We start from the raw sequence: 18,016 nt of genomic DNA, 5'->3' as shown, positions 1-18,016 counted from the left end.
TAATCAGAGATCAGGTTGCCCTGTGGTATCTCGTGCCCTTCCAAAATGTGGAGTGGCTAAAAGTAAACTTCTGAAAGCCAGGAAATAGGAAGTTAAGATGCATTCCACCTCCACAATGCAACCTTGGCTCAGTCCTCTTTGAGCAATGCCCCAGCACTCCAGTAACGCACATACTGGAGTCTCCACTTCCACATGCTGTAGAATACTTGGGCATTCAGCACATGGGCACTGTAGGACAAAGTCTAACACCTTCTCTCCGCTAAGGCACAGCTCAGGCTTAGGTCAGGTGTCACACACAGAAGCTACCTATACTCAACCCCAAGCCTACTCCACACAAACACCCCAGCCTTGCTAAATGCCACCACCCTGTGACATGGTCATATAAACCCTGCAGTAGCATGGAAGGGGTTAAGGAGCTGATCTGGGCTGGAGTGGTCCTGCCCCGCCATACTGGCAAATCATGCCAGGACTGGAGGAGGAGTTAAAAGGAGGGAACTCCGCTGAGATGGGGGTAACATTGTGGAGCTTCTCCAGCCCTGGAGAGAGAACTGACAGCCTGCAGCCCTCCTGCCCTGGCAGAAGGCGGGTGCAGAACACCGGAGCTGAAGGGGGGGAAAGGACTGAGACATGCATGGGAATCCCCGGGGGGCTCTGAAGTGGACAGTGGCTCTGAAGTAAGAGAGGCCCATAGCCTGGAGGGAGCTGCTTACAGGTTTTTCTTTACTTTTGCTTAGCCCCGCTTGCTGACTGTGGGCTGTTCTGTGATTTCAGCTGGGACCCTGAGAGGGGATGAGAAAGCTGAGAGGCCTCAGCTGGAGAATTAAGCACCAGCCTGATAGAAAGACACCCTGCAGCACCTGCAGGGATGAGAGATTCATTGGACTCGTGTGCACGCTTCCCATGTTGCCCAAAGGGGGCGCTCTACCACAAATGATTCATGACACCTCTTCACCTTGCCCTGGGGATTCCTTCTGAAGCATTGCCTTTGCCTACCCCTCACTAAGCCCCGGAGACCACCGTCATGTCTGCCACCAGGCTGCTGACAATCCCCATGGCAAGAAGATTCCCTGGTAGATCTCTACACACACAACCTACAGAATGAGGCATACTTGATCTTTCAAGGTACACATGCACCTCTCAGTCGCAGTCACATCTGTGTCCAGCTGCTCCAAGTAATCCCTCCACCATTCAGCACAGCTACTCTTCACACGGCCAACATAGCCGGAGCGTATGCAAACAAATGCTAGAATTCAAATCTGTAGAACACCACAAACCACGGCATGTTCTCTTAGTCCTTCCTCATTTCTACATGTAGTAGAGTCATGATACTTCAACTATCCGGATATATGTTGGGAAAATAACACAGCAGGGCACAGACTATCCAACAAATTCTTGGACTGCATTACAGACAACTTTGTATTTCAGAAGGTTGAAAAAGCTACTGGGGGGGGAAGCTGCCTAGACTTGATTTTAATAAATAGGGAGGAACTCGTTGAGAATTTGAAAGTAGAAGGCAGCTTGGGTGAAAGTGATCATGAAATCATAGAGTTTGCAATTTCTAAGGAAGGGTAGACGGGAGAACAGCAAAATAGAGACAATGGATTTCAGGAAGGCAGATTTTGGTAAGCTCAGAGAGCTGATAGGTAAGGTCCCATGGGAATCAAGACTGAGGGGAAAAACAACTGAGGAGAGTTGGCAGTTTTTCAAAGGGACACTATTAAGGGCCCAAAAGCAAGCTATTCTGCTGGTTAGGAAAGATAGAAAATGTGGCAAAAGACCACCTTGGCCTAACCACGAGATCTTGCATGATCTACAAAATAAAAAGGAGTCATATAAAAAATGGAAACTAGGACAGATTACAAAAGATGAATATAGGCAAACAACACAGGAATGCAGGGGCAAGATTAGAAAGGCAAAGGCACAAAATGAGCTCAAACTAGCTATGGGAATAAAGGGAAACAAGAAGACTTTTTATCAATACATTAGAAGCAAGAGGAAGACAAAAGACAGGGTAGGCCCACTGCTTAGTGAAGAGGGAGAAACAGTAAGAGGAAACTTGGAAATGGCAGAGATGCTTAATGACTTCTTTGTTTCGGTCTTCACCGAGAAGTCTGAAGGAATGCCTAACATAGTGAATGCTAATGGGAAGGGGGTAGGTTTAGCAGATAAAATAAAAAAAGAACAAGTTAAAAATCACTTAGAAAAGTTAGATGCCTGCAAGTCACCAGGGCCTGATGAAATGCATCCTAGAATACTCAAGGAGCTAATAGAGGAGGTATCTGAGCCTCTAGCTATTATCTTTGGAAAATTATGGGAGACGGGAGAGATTCCAGAAGACTGGAAAAGGGCAAATATAGTGTCCATCTATAAAAAGGGAAATAAAAACAACCCAGGAAACTACAGACCAGTTAGTTTAACTTCTGTGCCAGGGAAGATAACAGAGCAAGTAATTAAGGAAATCATCTCCAAACACTTGGAAGGTGGTAAGGTGATAGGGAACAGCCAGCATGGATTTGTAAAGAACAAATCATGTCAAACCAATCTGATAGCTTTCTTCGATAGGATAATGAGTCTTGTGGATAAGGGAGTAGCTGTGGATGTGGTATACCTAGACTTTAGTAAGGCATTTGATACGGTCTCGCATGATATTCTTATCGATAAACTAGGCAAATACAATTTAGATGGGGCTACTATAAGGTGGGTGCATAACTGGCTGGATAACCGTACTCAGAGAGTTGTTGTTAATGGTTCCCAATCCTGCTGGAAAGGCGTAACGAGTGGGGTTCCGCAGGGGTCTGTTTTGGGACCAGCTCTGTTCAATATCTTCATCAACGATTTAGATATTGGCATAGAAAGTACGCTCATTAAGTTTGCGGATGATACCAAACTGGGAGGGATTGCAACTGCTTTCGAGGACAGGGTTATAATTCAAAATGATCTGGACAAATTGGAGAAATGGTCTGAGTTAAACAGGATGAAGTTTAACAAAGACAAATGCAAAGTGCTCCACTTAGGAAAAAAAAATCAGTTTCACACATACAGAATGGGAAGAGACTGTCTAGGAAGGAGTACAGCAGAAAGGGATCTAGGGGTTATAGTGGACCACAGGGTAACTATGAGTCAACAGTGTGATGCTGTTGCAAAAAAAGCAAACATGATTCTGGGATGTATTAACAGGTGTGTTGCGAGCAAGACACGAGAAGTCATTCTTCCGCTCTACTCTGCTCTGGTTAGGCCTCAGCTGGAGTATTGTGTCCAGTTCTGGGCACCGCATTTCAAAAAAGATGTGGAGAAATTGGAGAGGGTCCAGAGAAGAGCAACAAGAATGATTAAAGGTCTTGAGAACATGACCTATGAAGGAAGGCTGAAAGAATTGGGTTTGTTTAGTTTGGAAAAGAGAAGACTGAGAGGGGACATGATAGCAGTTTTCAGGTATCTAAAAGGGTGTCATAAGGAGGAGGGAGAAAACTTGTTCACCTTAGCCTCTAAGGATAGAACAAGAAGCAATGGGCTTAAACTGCAGCAAGGGAGGTCTAGGTTGGACATTAGGAGAAAGTTCCTAACTGTCAGGGTGGTTAAACACTGGAATAAATTGCCTAGGGAGGTTGTGGAATCTCCATCTCTGGAGATATTTAAGAGTAGGTTAGATAAATGTCTATCAGGGATGGTCTAGACAGTATTTGGTCCTGCCATGCGGGCAGGAGACTGGACTCAATGACCTCTCGAGGTCCCTTCCAGTCCTAGAATCTATGAATCTGTTTTTTTTTTTTAATGCAGTTGGGGGGTGAGGGGCTGTTTTTTTCTTGTTACTTTAGGAATATCAAATCATGACTTGCACATGCCCTTACAGGGCCATAAGAACTGGGGTGTCAGCTCTTGCAGCTACTAATCGATTTACGTGGGTGTTGAACCAAGATCTTTCCTTCCAGCTATGTGTCAGGTTGAGTTAAACAGTCTGAATAACAATCACTCCCCCGCTTCGTTAACCAGGTTTCATTTGTATGGCAGCAGATACCGATCTAGGCACTTAGGCGGCCCTTATCACCGTAATACCTGAGTGTAGAGCCCTGCCAATCTGCCGATATCTGCATACCATGTTTGTGGATTGTGGATTGGATGTGGATACAAATTTTGTATCCATGCAGGGCTCTACCTGAGCACCTCACAGTCATCACTAGATTTTATCCTCACAACACCCCTGTGAGGTAGGAAAGTATTATCCTCATTGCACAGATGGGGAACTGAGAATGGAGAGGGTAAGGGGGGATATTTGCAAAGGCCTGAATCAGGTATGTACCCAACTCCCAGTGACTTTCAATGGGCATTCGGTGCCTAACTGTCCTCTGTGCCTTTGGAAATCTCTCCCAAGTAAGCACAAAAAGTGTGTTTGGGTCAGCCACATACATCTCCTGAGTCGCAGTCCTGTGCCGAGTCCACTAGACAACACTTCCTCCCATTTTTTGATTTCAGGCTTTGGATAATCTTGTCACTTTCCCAGTTGTCCAAGTCTTCCGGGCCGGGAGAGATCTAAGGTCCCCATCCTCCAAGGGTCCACTACATGGACACAGCCGTGTGATTGTATGGAGACCCAGTAGAGTCATGGGAGCTCTGCACTGCGGTCCACCTGAGCAGAGGTTATTGCAAGATGAGGACCCAGGCATTGTAAATGCCAGAAGGGAATTCACTAAAAGAAATAGTTTAATGAGGTTATTAATAAATAACTACTTGGTTCAATTCCATTACACGCTCCGGGTATCCTTCTTGGGGAAGAAGACAACCTGGGGCACTATAGACCAGTCAGCCTAATTTCAATACCTGGAAAGCTACTCGAACCATCAATATTAAATGGCCAATTTGTAAGCACCTAAATGATCATGGGGGGAGGAATAGCTCAGTGGTTTGAGCATTGGCCTGCTAAACCTAGGGTTGTGAGTTCAATCCTTGAGGGGGCCACTTAGGAATCTGGGGCAAAATCAGTACTTAGACCTGCTAGTGAAGGCAGGGGGCTGGACTCAATGACCTTTCAAGATCCCTTCCAGTTCTAGGAGATAGGATATCACCATTAATTTAATTTTAATTTTTTTTAATCATAGGGTTCTAAGGAATAGCCAGCATGGATTTTTCAAGAACAAACCATGCCAACCAACCTAATTTCCTTCTTTGACAGAGTTACAAGCCTAGCAGATAGCAAGGAAGCAGTAGACGTGATATATGGTTATTTTAGTAAGGCTTCTGAGACAGTCCTATGTAACATTCTCATAAGCAAACTAGGGAAATGTGGTCTAGATGAAATAATATAACATGGGTGCACAACTGATTGAAAGACTGAACTCAGAGCGTAGTTCTTAAGGGTTCACTGTGAAACCAGAGCATATCTAGTGGGATCCCACAGGGGTCACTCCTGGGTCCAGTATTAGTCAATATTTTCATTACTGACTTGGATAATGGACTGGAAAGCATGCTTATAAAATCGGAGAATGACACCAAGCTGAGAGGGACAGAAGCACTTTGGAGGACAGGATTAGAATTCAAAATGACCCTGACAAATTAAAGAATTAGTCTGACCAGTCAGACCAATCAGCTTAATTTTGTTACCTGGAAAGATAATGGAGCAAATAATCAAAAAATCAATTTGTAAGCACCTAGAAGATAGGTGATAAGTAACAGTCAACATGGATTAGTCAAAGAACAAATCATGTTAAACCAACTTAATATCCTCCTTTGACAGGATAACAAGCCTTGTAATATAACTCAACTTTAGCCTAAGGCTTTTGATACCATCTCACATGACCTGCTCATAAACAAACTAGGGAACTATCACTTAGATGAACCTACTATAAGGTGGGTGCATAACTGGTTGGAAAAGCCTACTCAAAGAGCCATTATCAACGCTTCACAGTCAAGCTGGAAGGGGATATTAAGTGGGGTCCCACAGGAATCTGTCCAGGTCTACTCAATATCTTCATAAATGATTTGTATAATGGCATGGAGAATACACTTATAAATCTGCGGATGATACCAAGCTGGGAGGGGTGCAAGCACTTTAGAAGACAAGATTAGAATTCAAAATGATCTTGACAAACTGGTAAAATGGTCTGAAATAAATGCAATGATATTCAGTAAGGACAAATGCAAAGTACTACACTTAGGAAGGAATAATCAGTTGCACAAATACATAGTGGGAAATAACCGCCTAGGCAGGAGTACTGCAGAAATGGATCTGGCTGTTAGCATGAATCACAAACTAGACACGAATCACACGGCCCTTCCTGTTTTAATTTCAAACTTACTTCTCCGGGGAAGCTCAGTTCAGACGCAGCATCTAGTTTGTCAATGAAATTCCTGGGCTTTATCCCCATTTATGCTATGACCCCTTCACACTGCTCTGGCAGTATACTGGGGACTTTAAGTGGGAGTAAATTACACCTGCACCCACTTCAAAGCATTGTACCACCACCAAAATGGTGTAAAGGGGGTTTAGTGTAAAGGAAAATTAAACCCCTTTTGTTTTTTTTGCCCTGTTTTGTATGTCATTTGATCATTAAGACAAAGAGATTGAGGTGGCCAAGATCAGTGTCAGAATGCAATGTATACTTAAAGACACATTTCAGAGTGGTAGCCACGTTAGTCTGTATCAGCAAAAACAATGAGGAGTCCTTGTGGCACCTTAGAGACTAAATTTATTTGGATATAAGCTTTCGTGGTCTAAAACCCACTTCATCAGATGCATGGAGTGGAAAATACATTAGGCAAGTATATATACACAGTACATGAAAAGACGGGAGTTGCCTTACCAAGTGGGGGGTCAGTGCTAACGAGACAATTCAATTAAAGTGGTATGCCAACATCTTTATGGCTGACTTAGAACAATGCTTCCTCAGCTCTCGTCCCCTAACGCCCCTACTCTACTTGCACTACATGGATGACATCTTCATCATCTGGACCCATGGAAAAGAAGCCCTTGAGGAATTCCACCAGGATTTCAACAATTTCCACCACACCATCCTCCTCAGCCTGGACCAGTCCACACAAGAGATCCACTTCCTGGACACTACAGTGCAAATAAGCGATGGTCACAACCACCACCCAATACCGGAAACCTACTGACCGCTATACTTACCTACATGCCTCCAGCTTTCATCCAGACCACATCACACGATCCGTTGTCTACAGCCAAGCTCTAAGATACAACCGCATTTGCGCCAATCCCTCAGACAGAGGCAAACACCTACAGAAACTGTATCAAGCATTCTTAAAACTACAATACCTACCTGCTGAAGTGAAGAAACAGTTGACAGAGCCAGAAGGGTACCCAGAAGTCACCTACTACAAGACAGGCCCAACAAAGAAAGTAACAGAACACCACTAGCTGTCACCTTCAGCCCCCAACTAAAACCTCTCCAGCGCATCAACAAGGATCTGCAACCTATCCTGAAGGATGATCCCTCGCTCTCACAGACCTTGGGAGACAATCCAGTCCTCGCTTACAGACAGCCCCCAACCTGAAGCAAATACTCACCAGCAACTACACACCACACAACAGAAAACACGAACCCAGGAACCTATCCCTGCAACAAACCCTGTTGCCAACTTTGTCCACATAGCTATTCAAGGGACACCATCATAGGACCTAACCACATCAGCCACAACATCAGGGGCTCGTTCACCTGCACATCAACCGAGGTGATGCCCCTCTGCCATGTACATTGGCCAAATCATAGAGTCTCTACACAAAAGAATAAATGGACACAAATCAGAGGTCAAGAATTATAACATTCAAAAACCAGTCGGAGAGCACTTCAATCTTCCTGGACACTCACTAACAGACGTAAAAGTGGCAATTCTTCAACCAAAAAAACCTTCAAAAACAGACTCCAATGAAAACTGCAGAACTGGAATTAATTTGCAAACTGGACACCATCAAATTAGGCCTGAACAAAGACTGGGAGTGGATGGGTCACTACAAAAACTAATTTCCCCCTACTGTTACTCACACCTTCTTGTCAACTGTTTGAAAAGGGCCACCCTGATTACATTGGCCTTGTTTCTACTACAAAAGTGATTTTTCCTCCCTTGGTATCCTACTGTTGAGAATAGCCCACTTCCACTTTAATTGAATTGTCTTGTTAGAACTGACCCCCCACTTGGTAAGGCAACTCCCATCCTTTCATGTTCTGTGTATATATTCTGCCTACTGTATTTTCCACTCCACGCATCTGATGAAGTGGGTTTTAGCCCACGAAAGCTCATGCCCAAATAAATTTGTTAGTCTCTAAGGTGCCACAAGTACTCCTCGTTTTTTTTAAAGACCCATGTATACTTAAAGACACAGCAGCTCATTTTTACAAAAGCAAGAAATATGTTTCAAATGCGAGAAGTACAGTTTGTTACACGTATTTAATTGCTGATAGGAAGATGGAACAAGCAAGCTGGATTTCTAGTAACACCATGAAAGCACCAAAGAAATAGTCACATTTCCACAGGTAAGTGAGGCACTCGGAGCCCTTTATCCGATAGATTCCTCATGGGAAGTTAGGGAGCACTGAAACACTTCTTCAAAAGCATCCAGAAAAGGCTCAGTGATTTCATCAACTGTGACATGTCTCTGGAGTTCTTCGCTCAGGGAGGTGACACCCGTCCCTTCGAGTCCACAAGGAACAATGTGATCAAACCACGTAAGATCTGTGCAGCAGTTCAGCGCCAGCCCATGAGAGGTTATATGCCTTCCACAATGGACACCTGAAAAGCAAAACATACAGGTCACCTCGTTCAGTGCTATGTACCACACACCACCCCTCCCCCAAAGTCATCTTAAATGTCAGATCCCAAGGCCAGAAGGGACCATCGTGATCATCTAGTCTGACTTGTATAACACAAGCTACAGAACTTCCCCCAAATAACCCCTAGAGCAGATCTTTCAGAAAAACATCCAATCCTGATTGAAAAATTACCAGTGATGGACAATCTGCTACAGCCCTTGGCAAGTTGTTCCAATGGTTAAATATCCCCGTCACACTAAGACTCCTATCCACCTTACCACATAAGTTGTCCAGCTGATGCGGCACCAATGCTGTAGTGCTTATCAGCAGCGAGGGCGCTGAGCCCATAGCTTATCACGTTCACCAATACGGTCTCAATGTTTCCTTGTACTCCCCCACCACCTGTTATCTCATCTTACACTTCAACTGTAAGTTCTTTGGGGGCAGAGACCTGCCTGTCTGCACTGTATGTGTGACTGGGGTTCCCAGGCTCTATTATAATACAAATCTAGCCCAGGGCACTGGGTTCATTGTTATTGCAGCGACATGCAGGCATGGTGTGCAGTCCCTCATGAGGAAGTGAAATTCTTGTAAATATCTGCTTGCTAACTGGGCAAATCCTGCCTATTAGCAGGATTGGCTCTGGTAGCGAATGAGGGCAAAGGACAGCATGATGTGCATGTTCGCAGTCATACATAGTAGATCCCTGATTTTCCTGCTTTGCACTGCACAACAGGAGAGCTGGGATTCTACACTACTGTACTGTGACCGTTGTTTTTAGAGAATCATAGAGCTTTTCAGTAGCAGAAAATTTCCAGGAATTATTAAGGCCCACGTCCTGAAAGATTTACACATGTGCACAATTTTAGTCAGAGGAGTAATCCAATGAGATTACACACATGAGTAATGGTACACACGTGCAAAAATCTTTCCAGGACTGAGGCATAAAATGTAGTTCCTAGTGATTTACCAGTAACCTCTAAGATTATTAGAATTGAGATTAGCGTGCGGGGTGGGGGGATCTCTATTATTTCAGTATGTGGACTGCCTTTAGCCACACTCCATGTATAATCAGGTCACTCTACCTGCTATTTTCCATGGATCTTTCACACAGCAGCACATGAAAGGAGAAGCAGTTTAATAAAGGCTACGCTACGGCCTTGTCTCTGCTAGAAAAGGATCTGCCAGTGTAACTATACCAGCAAACCATCTTAGTGGAGGTGCCGTTTATACCAGGAAGAGTGCATTTGCTGGTATCATTTATATCAGTTCCCAAAAAGAAATAAACGATATCAGAAAAAGCATGGTTTTGCTTGTATAACTGCATCTACATTTGTGCTTTTGCCACCACCATCAGGTCAGTTATGGGGTGTGATTTTTTCCACGCTTGATAACGTAGCTACACTGGCAAAAATTTTAAGGGTAGATCAGGTCTATAGTGTCAAAAACCTCTAGTGTGGACATATTTATATTAGTATAAAAGTGCTTATTGGATTTCCCTGACCAGGATAAACGATACCAGTATAAACACCGTTGTAACTGTGTCTACACTACCGCTTTACTGGCATATCTATGTTAGTAAAAATCACACCCTAAACCAACACAGCAATGCCAGTAAGACTCATTAGAGCAGGGGTCTCAAACACGCGGCCCGGGGGCCGCATGCGGCCCATGGGGTTATTTTCTGCGGCCCGCGAGCTCCTCGCGGCCCCCCCCCCCCCCGCCCTCCCCCAGCCTTTACTTTGAGCGGCTCCGGCCCAACACGCACTGGAGGCAGGGCAGGCTCCCTGCCTGCCCGCCTTGCCCCCGCGCCGCTCCGGGAAGCGGACGGAACCTGGGGAAGGAGGGACGCAGGGATGTGTGTGGCCTGGAAACCCTTCTGGTCACAATCCTACTCAAGCCCATGGAGCAGAGTTTTGGCTACTCTGTCTAGCAGTTTCTTCAAGCGTCAATTAAGGAATCCCCAACACTAATTTAATTGGCTTGATTTTTAGACTTTTTCCTCAAAGGATTCACATGTCTTAAAAGCATGCTCAATGGGAATGTGGTTATTAATTTTTACCTAATACTTTAGGAGGAGACTGCAGAGTGGTGCCAACTGAACATTACCCCACATTCACTCCCTGATGAATCATTCACTTTAGCCCTGTCATAACTATAAAGGGAAGGGTAACAGCTCTCCTGTGTACAGTATTCTAAAATCCCTCCTGGCCAGAGACTCCAAAATCCTTTTCCCTGTAAAGGGTTAAGAAGCTCAGGTAACCTGGCTGACACCTGACCCAAAGGACCAATAAGGGGACAAGTATCAGGGGGTAGCCGTGTTAGTCTGTATCTACAAAAACAACAAGGAGTCTGGTGGCACCTTAAAGACTAACAGATTTATTTGGGCATAAGCTTTCGTGAGTTAAAACCTCACTTCTTCGGATGCATAGAGTGAAAGTTACAGATGCAGGCATTATATACTGACACATGGAGAGCAGGGGACAAGATACTTTCAAATCTTGGGCGGGGGAAGGCTTTTGTTTGTGCTCTTTGTTTGGGAAGTTGTTCGCTCTTGGGACTGAGAGGGACCAGACATCAATCCAGGTTCTCCCCATCTTTCTAAACAAGTCTCTCATATTTCAAACTTGTAAGTAAACAGCCAGGCAAGGCGTGTTAGTTTTACTTTGTTTTCTCAACTTGTAAATGTACCTTTTACTAGAGTGTTTATCTCTGTTTGCTGTACTTTGAACCTGAGGCTAGAGGGGGATCCTCTGAGCTCTAAGTTTGATTACCCTGTAAAGTTATTTTCCATACTGATTTTACAGAGATGATTTTTACCTTTCTTCTTTAATTAAAAGCCTTCTTTTTAAGAACCTGATTGATTTTTCCTTGTTTTTAGATCCAAGGGGGGTGGATCTTGATCCACCAGGAGTGGGTGGGGGGAAGGAAGGGGGATGGTTAATTTCTCCTTGCTTTAAGATCCAAGGGGTTTGGATCTGTATTCACCAGGGAATTGGTGAAGAGTTTCTCAAGGCTTCCCAGGGAAGGGAACTAGCTTTGGGAATGGTGGCAGCGGACCAGATTTAAGCTGGTAGTTAAGCTTAGAAGTTTTCATGCAGGCCCCCACATTTGTACCCTAAAGTTCAGAGTGGGGAAGCAGCCTTGACAAGCCCCCTGCGTGATGTCTTTCTACGGGGTCAAGATGCCCCAGTCAGCCCGTGCTCCACTCAAGATGTTCTACACGTGTTGTTTGCTTTCAAGCGGACATATCTGCTGACGCAAAGATCAGTATTCATCATACACGCAGCATGGAGCCAGTCAGTTTCACTTCTGGCATCTGCCTGATGCTAAGAAAAGGATTCTTCTCCCAGAATCCTCTTTCACAGTTCAGTCATGTCAAGCCATGTTGTCACCGTTCATTCAGTACGGTCACACCAGTATGGCACCATCCCAACACTCAATACTGTACTGTACACGATATTCAAAAAATAGACACACACAAGAGTATTTTGTAAGAGCAGAGTCTTACATTATTAATCCCTCACCACAGCTTGTGTTATTATAGCTTCACTGAGAAGTGGAGTGAGACCACCAGGTTTTTGTTGTTTTTTTAAAGAGATGTGTATTAAATAAATTCTACTGTGCTCAGTTTTTCAGGTGTGCAGTGGCTCACTTCTAAAGGTTCAGTTCTTAGATCCATAAGACAAACAGGAACCAGCAATCAGCATACTCATTGAAAATTAAGATTTGTGTGGCATGGATTTAACACCGCAGACCGCGAGTGCATGAAGTAAAGGAAAAAACTGACACACCCTATTTCAAAGACACTGTATTGTGCAGGAAAGCTTTCAGCATCACTGCACCATTACGCTTCCCACTGAGAGTAACTTTAGCACTGGCTGAAAATGAATATAGGGCTCAGGAAAGATGTAGGGGATTAGTAGAACTATGTAGCATTCCATTATATTTCTGGGGTACAAGTAAACCTTAACTCAGACTAGACACACAGCTGAGAGATGCTTGGATGAGAGCCAAACCCTTTGTACAACAGACCTTTTTCTATAACCACCTTTATTAAGTTGATTTATTTTAAGTTAGAGAATAGCTTTTACTGAACTAACCAAAAGCACAGAGGATGTTGCTACTTAGAATCATGCTCTTCAGGCTACAGAAAACAAGTATTGTACAAACAGACACAGGCATGAATTCAGACCAAATTCAATTAAAATAAAGTAGAAGGGTCAGCAGAGAAGAGTTAAAATAAATCAAATACAGCTGTAGACTGACATGCCTTCTCTTGACAGCTGCCAGAATTACTATAACAGGAGGCTTTACTGAAACCCTTTAAGGTGAAAAAACCTAGGTTGTTTTGATATAAAATAGCAGTTGCTCCTCAATGATTTTTAAATTTTCCTTGTTTTATAAAACAGATGCTCCGGGACGCTCTAGCATCCTTAAAGGCCCCAACAGAGCAACCTTCCTTCTGCTAAGGACTTGGATTCAGCTATTTGAAGAGTTTGTGCTGTTCAGTCGGTTGTCTAAACATTGTTGGGGATAACGGGTCTTGTTCAAAGGCAGTGCAAATATGACACCCCCACAAAGCAAATGAGCATGCTGCCCTCAGCACTCCCACACCCTGCCTGGTCAGCAGAGATCAAATCCCTGCACGGGATCAAGTGTTCCCCTCCCAATGGGTTTTGTGCTCCATTCCCTCTGATAAGTAATTCTCTCTGTCCAGGTTTGCAGTTAGACTAAAGGTTTGGACTAATGGAGAAGCCACCTAGCATTCTATTACATAGTTATTTTAACCCTACTGTTAAGATTTGTTTCAAAACCTACTATGAGGTATATAAAACCAACAATATTTATCTATAAAAGCACAAATTAGTAATAAAAATTCCTACCATTTTCACCTTGTAGGTATTCTCAGTAAGCCCTCCAAACAAGATCTCAGAAAGCTAAATAAAAAAACATTTTAAGAATATTCTTTGGAAACTGAAGGGAATCCCATTTGGAAGAAAAGAGGAATAAGACTGAATTGTTAGGTAGATATAATCAATAGTATCATAAAAGCTACTGGGAACTGTTAGTCTTGAACCAACAAAACTACAGCAAAATGTAATACATTTATCTAACACCACACAGCACCACAGGAGCCAACAAAGATGATTTCCTCTCTAAGCAACACCAAGTTTGAATATTGTTCCTGCCAACGTATTTACATTGACTTATATGCCAATGCCTCTGTCCTATAATCGTCTGCTTTCACTGCTGCACTGAACTAGCTGAACTCACCCCCCCTTTTTTTTTTTAATCAAAGAGGCTCTCGTCTCAAATTGTTTTCTAAACCAGATTTGAGCGTTTAATTGGACAAAACCAGATAAGGTGTCTTAAACCCATTTTAACTAAACCTAATTTTAATTGAATTTAACATTCAATTCAGTTTGCATGGCACTTTCTAGTTCAAATGATGTTACTGGTCTTATCAGACACTGACAAAGATTTCATATTAAAGACAAAATAGTCGTTCCAAGAGCAGGGATTCGGAGAGTAAAAGCAAAGACAATAATTCAACCATTGTTAGAATCTACAAAGTTTTACCCCTTCCAAAACAATTTTCAGGTCTACTGACATCAGGATCCTTTGCAAATTTCATCAGATTCTCTCCCCGCGGTTTGCAAATGGATGATTCTGGCCTTTTACTCCACCCCACTGACTAAGCAATAGTGTTTTTAATAGCTCATTTCACGTGGACTCGGCTAAGGACGCTGAGAAAAATCTTCCAACGTCAACTCCGGAAAGAGAAGCATTTTGCATCGTCACCAAGTTTGCTACTTGACAGTGTGAAGAAGGCGGCAGAAGTTTCTTCTCAACAGACCATGATTAATTTCAGGTCTGATGTAAACAGAAGAGCGCAGGGGAATGAATTAGCACATGAAATGGAAAAAAAAACAAAAAAACAAACAAACATGGGACGGGAGGATCAGTGACAGGATACAACCTTGTCCCTGGATTTGAAGAAGGTATTACAAAAAGAAAGATGTGCATTACCTGAAAGTGGTCTCTATGTAGGAAGATATTAAATCCTCTGTACCCTCTACACACCCAGATTTTGTCCAGGGAAGTTAGAACATTTGCAGACCGTATACTGCTCTCGACTGACATGCTGAAGCCCTATTCCAAGACTAATGATCAGGAGGAGCAGACTTACTGTTTTCATTCTTCAATACAAAATTACTTTTGCTTACGTTGTAGGTATTGTGGAACTAATTTTGAAGTGTGACTCTACAATTGACAGTAGATGTATAGATCCCTTCTCCCTCCTCACACACGTAGCAGGTTTAAATGCCCACTTATGAAACCCCCCCAAGCAGTCACATATTCCATGGCAAAACCACAGAACCCTGAGACATTCCCGGTTTGGAAATTCTGTGACATCTTCAACTAGATTAACAAATTAAGATTTTACTATCAAATTGAATAGCACAATCAGAATATACCCTCAGTTGAATTCAGTTTTCTGCTACTCCATTTTTTAATTTTCAATGTGCTGCACAATTTGTACTGAAGACCAGGGCCGGCTCCAGGGTTTTGGCCGCCCCAAGCAGCCAAAATACACACACACACACACACACACACAAAAAGCCGCAATCGCGATCTGCGGCGGCAATTCAGTGGGAGGTCCTTTGCTCCCAGCGGGAGTGAGGGACCGTCCGCCGAATTTCCGGACGTGCCGCCCCTCTCAGAAGCAGCCGCCGCAAGCACCTGCTTGAGAAGCTGGTGCCTGGAGCCGGCCCTGCTGAAGACAAATCGATGAAGTATAAAAATCAGGGGAAACCTGAAGGTCTTGGAAGCAGAGGAGACAGTTGGGACTTTTGGCACCTGAGAAGGTGAGTGATGCCAACATTATCAGCAGTGAAAGTTGCATTTTTAACAGCCATAATTAGGTTTCAAAACAAACACTAACTGAGATAATAGGACTATTCACACCTCAGAACTATTGTTCCTATCGTTCTGCAAACACTGCATTAGATACACTGTTCGCATTTATGTTTTCTTCCCATCCATAAAGGACTAGAAGCTTTTTGTTTTTTAAATAAATAAAAAAATACTCATTCTAGAACACAATTCTACAATACATTCCACAGCCACAGAATTTCAGAGTACATAAATCCATGGCCACCAGCCTATACAAAACTTACAATTCCTGCTACGAGGGTAGAGCCAATTCCTGCAATTATTGAAGGTCAATGGATGTTTTATTAATGTTTGCAAATGGAAGCAGGATCAGCCCCTAAAAATCCAATATGACTGTAGTATGGAAAGTATTTTCTCAATGTTCCTGAGCGACAGGGAATTTAAAATTTTCTGTGACAACTAATTAATCTCTAACATATAGTTTAAAGCATTATCACCCTGATAGTACCACTTATACCACGCTCTTGATTTTTAAATTCTATTGTAGAAAAAAAATCCAAAGACCTGTTTATTCTTTATTAATCATCTCAACTTACTAGCATTTGCACCTGCACAATAATACAAGACCTAAGGTTAGGTTTTTAGCCTACTGAAGTTTTGTTTAAAACAGCTTATCTCATGAATGCAAAATGCACTGTTCTTTCTGCTTCCTCAGCGAATGAAAACAAAATGACTTTGTGCATTTCCCAAAACTCATTGTTTTTGTCCCCATGGTCAGGATGACCCCCAGTGATTCCGTTCCTGGTGCGCTGACTTTAAGTTGTTTTCACATCCTCCTGTTGACACCATATACAAAACAGAGCTTCCAATGCTTAATCTACGTATGAATCAAGGCCGATAGCTGAATCTACATCCATTTGTCTGGCAAAACCTGTTTGCCCGCAGATTTTAAAGCTTTTTTCGAGTACATACACACCACTCAAATATCCCATGTATATGAGAATCAGTATGACAAATTTTTATTAGATGCCTCACACTTTACCTTCTTTGGATAAATACTATGAGAGCAATATGTCGGGTGTAGTGAGTTTGTCAGATGTCCCAGAAGGTACTGTTACAGAACAATGAATCCTTTACCAGATTTCAGAGTAGCAGCCGTGTTAGTCTGTATCCGCAAAAAGAACAGGAGTACTTGTGGCACCTTAGAGACTAACAAATTTATTAGAGCATAAGCTTTCGTGGACTACAGCCCACTTCTTCGGATGCATATAGCCTATGCATCCTATGTTTACATGTTAGTTTTCTAGATTCAGAAAGTCAAGACAAATAAAAAAAGTTACAATGGCCTCACATAATTCAGTGTAAATATACTTTAGGAACATGGATAATTACCAGTATATTGTTTTAAACTCCTTTAATGTCAATACAAGGTATTCTTCACTTCTTGTCCCAAGCAGCTGTGCATGTGCTATTAAGCAGTTGCTAGGTTTCAGGTGACTACATTCAGTACTAGCCAAAATATTCTCTTTACAAAGAGTTTTTACAATCAATGAAATTTATAAGAGCTTTGATAGCCTAAAATGAGCCAAATCCTACAAAAGCTTATCACATGTATGCAATTTTGGCTTCAGCAGGAGACAGGTCTTTGCAGGATAACACGGCTGCTACTCTGAAACCTAACAATGGAACTCTCATATCAAAACAAATTAATAAGCCATCTAGTCTGTTATCAGGGACAACAGCCAATACTCAGTGCTTCAGATGAAAGCCTTCCAACACCATAATGCATCTAATTATGTAATACCATTGGATACTCTGGCTCATTGACTCCAGCTGGTGGTGAGCTTGTGCCATGAAGTATTATAGCCTTTATTTTTTTTAGGCTAGACAGAGTAAGTTTAAATGCTATCCCTATTTATATAGATGCCTAATCCTTTTTAGGATTTACAACACTATATTCTACGGCAGTGTATTCCTTTAGGTTAGTTACACATTGCATTAAAAATATGTTTGCCCATTTAAATTTTTTGCCTTTTTCATATTGAATTCCCCCCTCAGAACCTGTCAAATCACCACAAAGAGTTCCTTATGTTGTCCTTCTACATTAGGACCAGATTAATTCTCTCTGGGATTTATCTGAAAAAAGAAACCATTGAAGTGTTCGCTTCGCCACATAAAGCAATGCATTCAGTAATTTATCTGCCAATCAATGCATTTATTGCCAGTCATCAACATTCCCCTTAATATCTTCTTATAGGCTGCATTATGTGCTAAACAGATTACAACAGAACATAGTGTTTATTCCCATCTGTGATTCCAGGATCTTCATATGCCACATTCCTCCCCCCATATATTTT

At 42.7% G+C, this 18,016-nt stretch overlaps 1 long non-coding RNA gene across 1 annotated transcript; it reads right to left on the bottom strand.

The window, feature by feature from the left end:
• Positions 1-6,086: 6,086 nt before the first annotated feature.
• LOC135978584 (uncharacterized) lies at positions 6,087-18,001 on the bottom strand. The gene is made up of 2 exons (XR_010595979.1): positions 14,793-18,001; positions 6,087-8,739 (listed from the first exon to the last, which is right to left on the bottom strand). It is a non-coding gene; the product is annotated as an uncharacterized LOC135978584 (long non-coding RNA).
• Between the last annotated feature and the right edge of the window lie 15 nt (positions 18,002-18,016).

Source organism: Chrysemys picta, unplaced genomic scaffold, assembly GCF_011386835.1.
Source record: "Chrysemys picta bellii isolate R12L10 unplaced genomic scaffold, ASM1138683v2 scaf324, whole genome shotgun sequence".
In the NCBI taxonomy this organism is placed as follows: domain Eukaryota; kingdom Metazoa; phylum Chordata; order Testudines; family Emydidae; genus Chrysemys; species Chrysemys picta.
The sequence above is the reverse complement of the archived record's forward strand: the minus strand, read 5'-3'. Positions and strand labels throughout refer to the sequence as shown.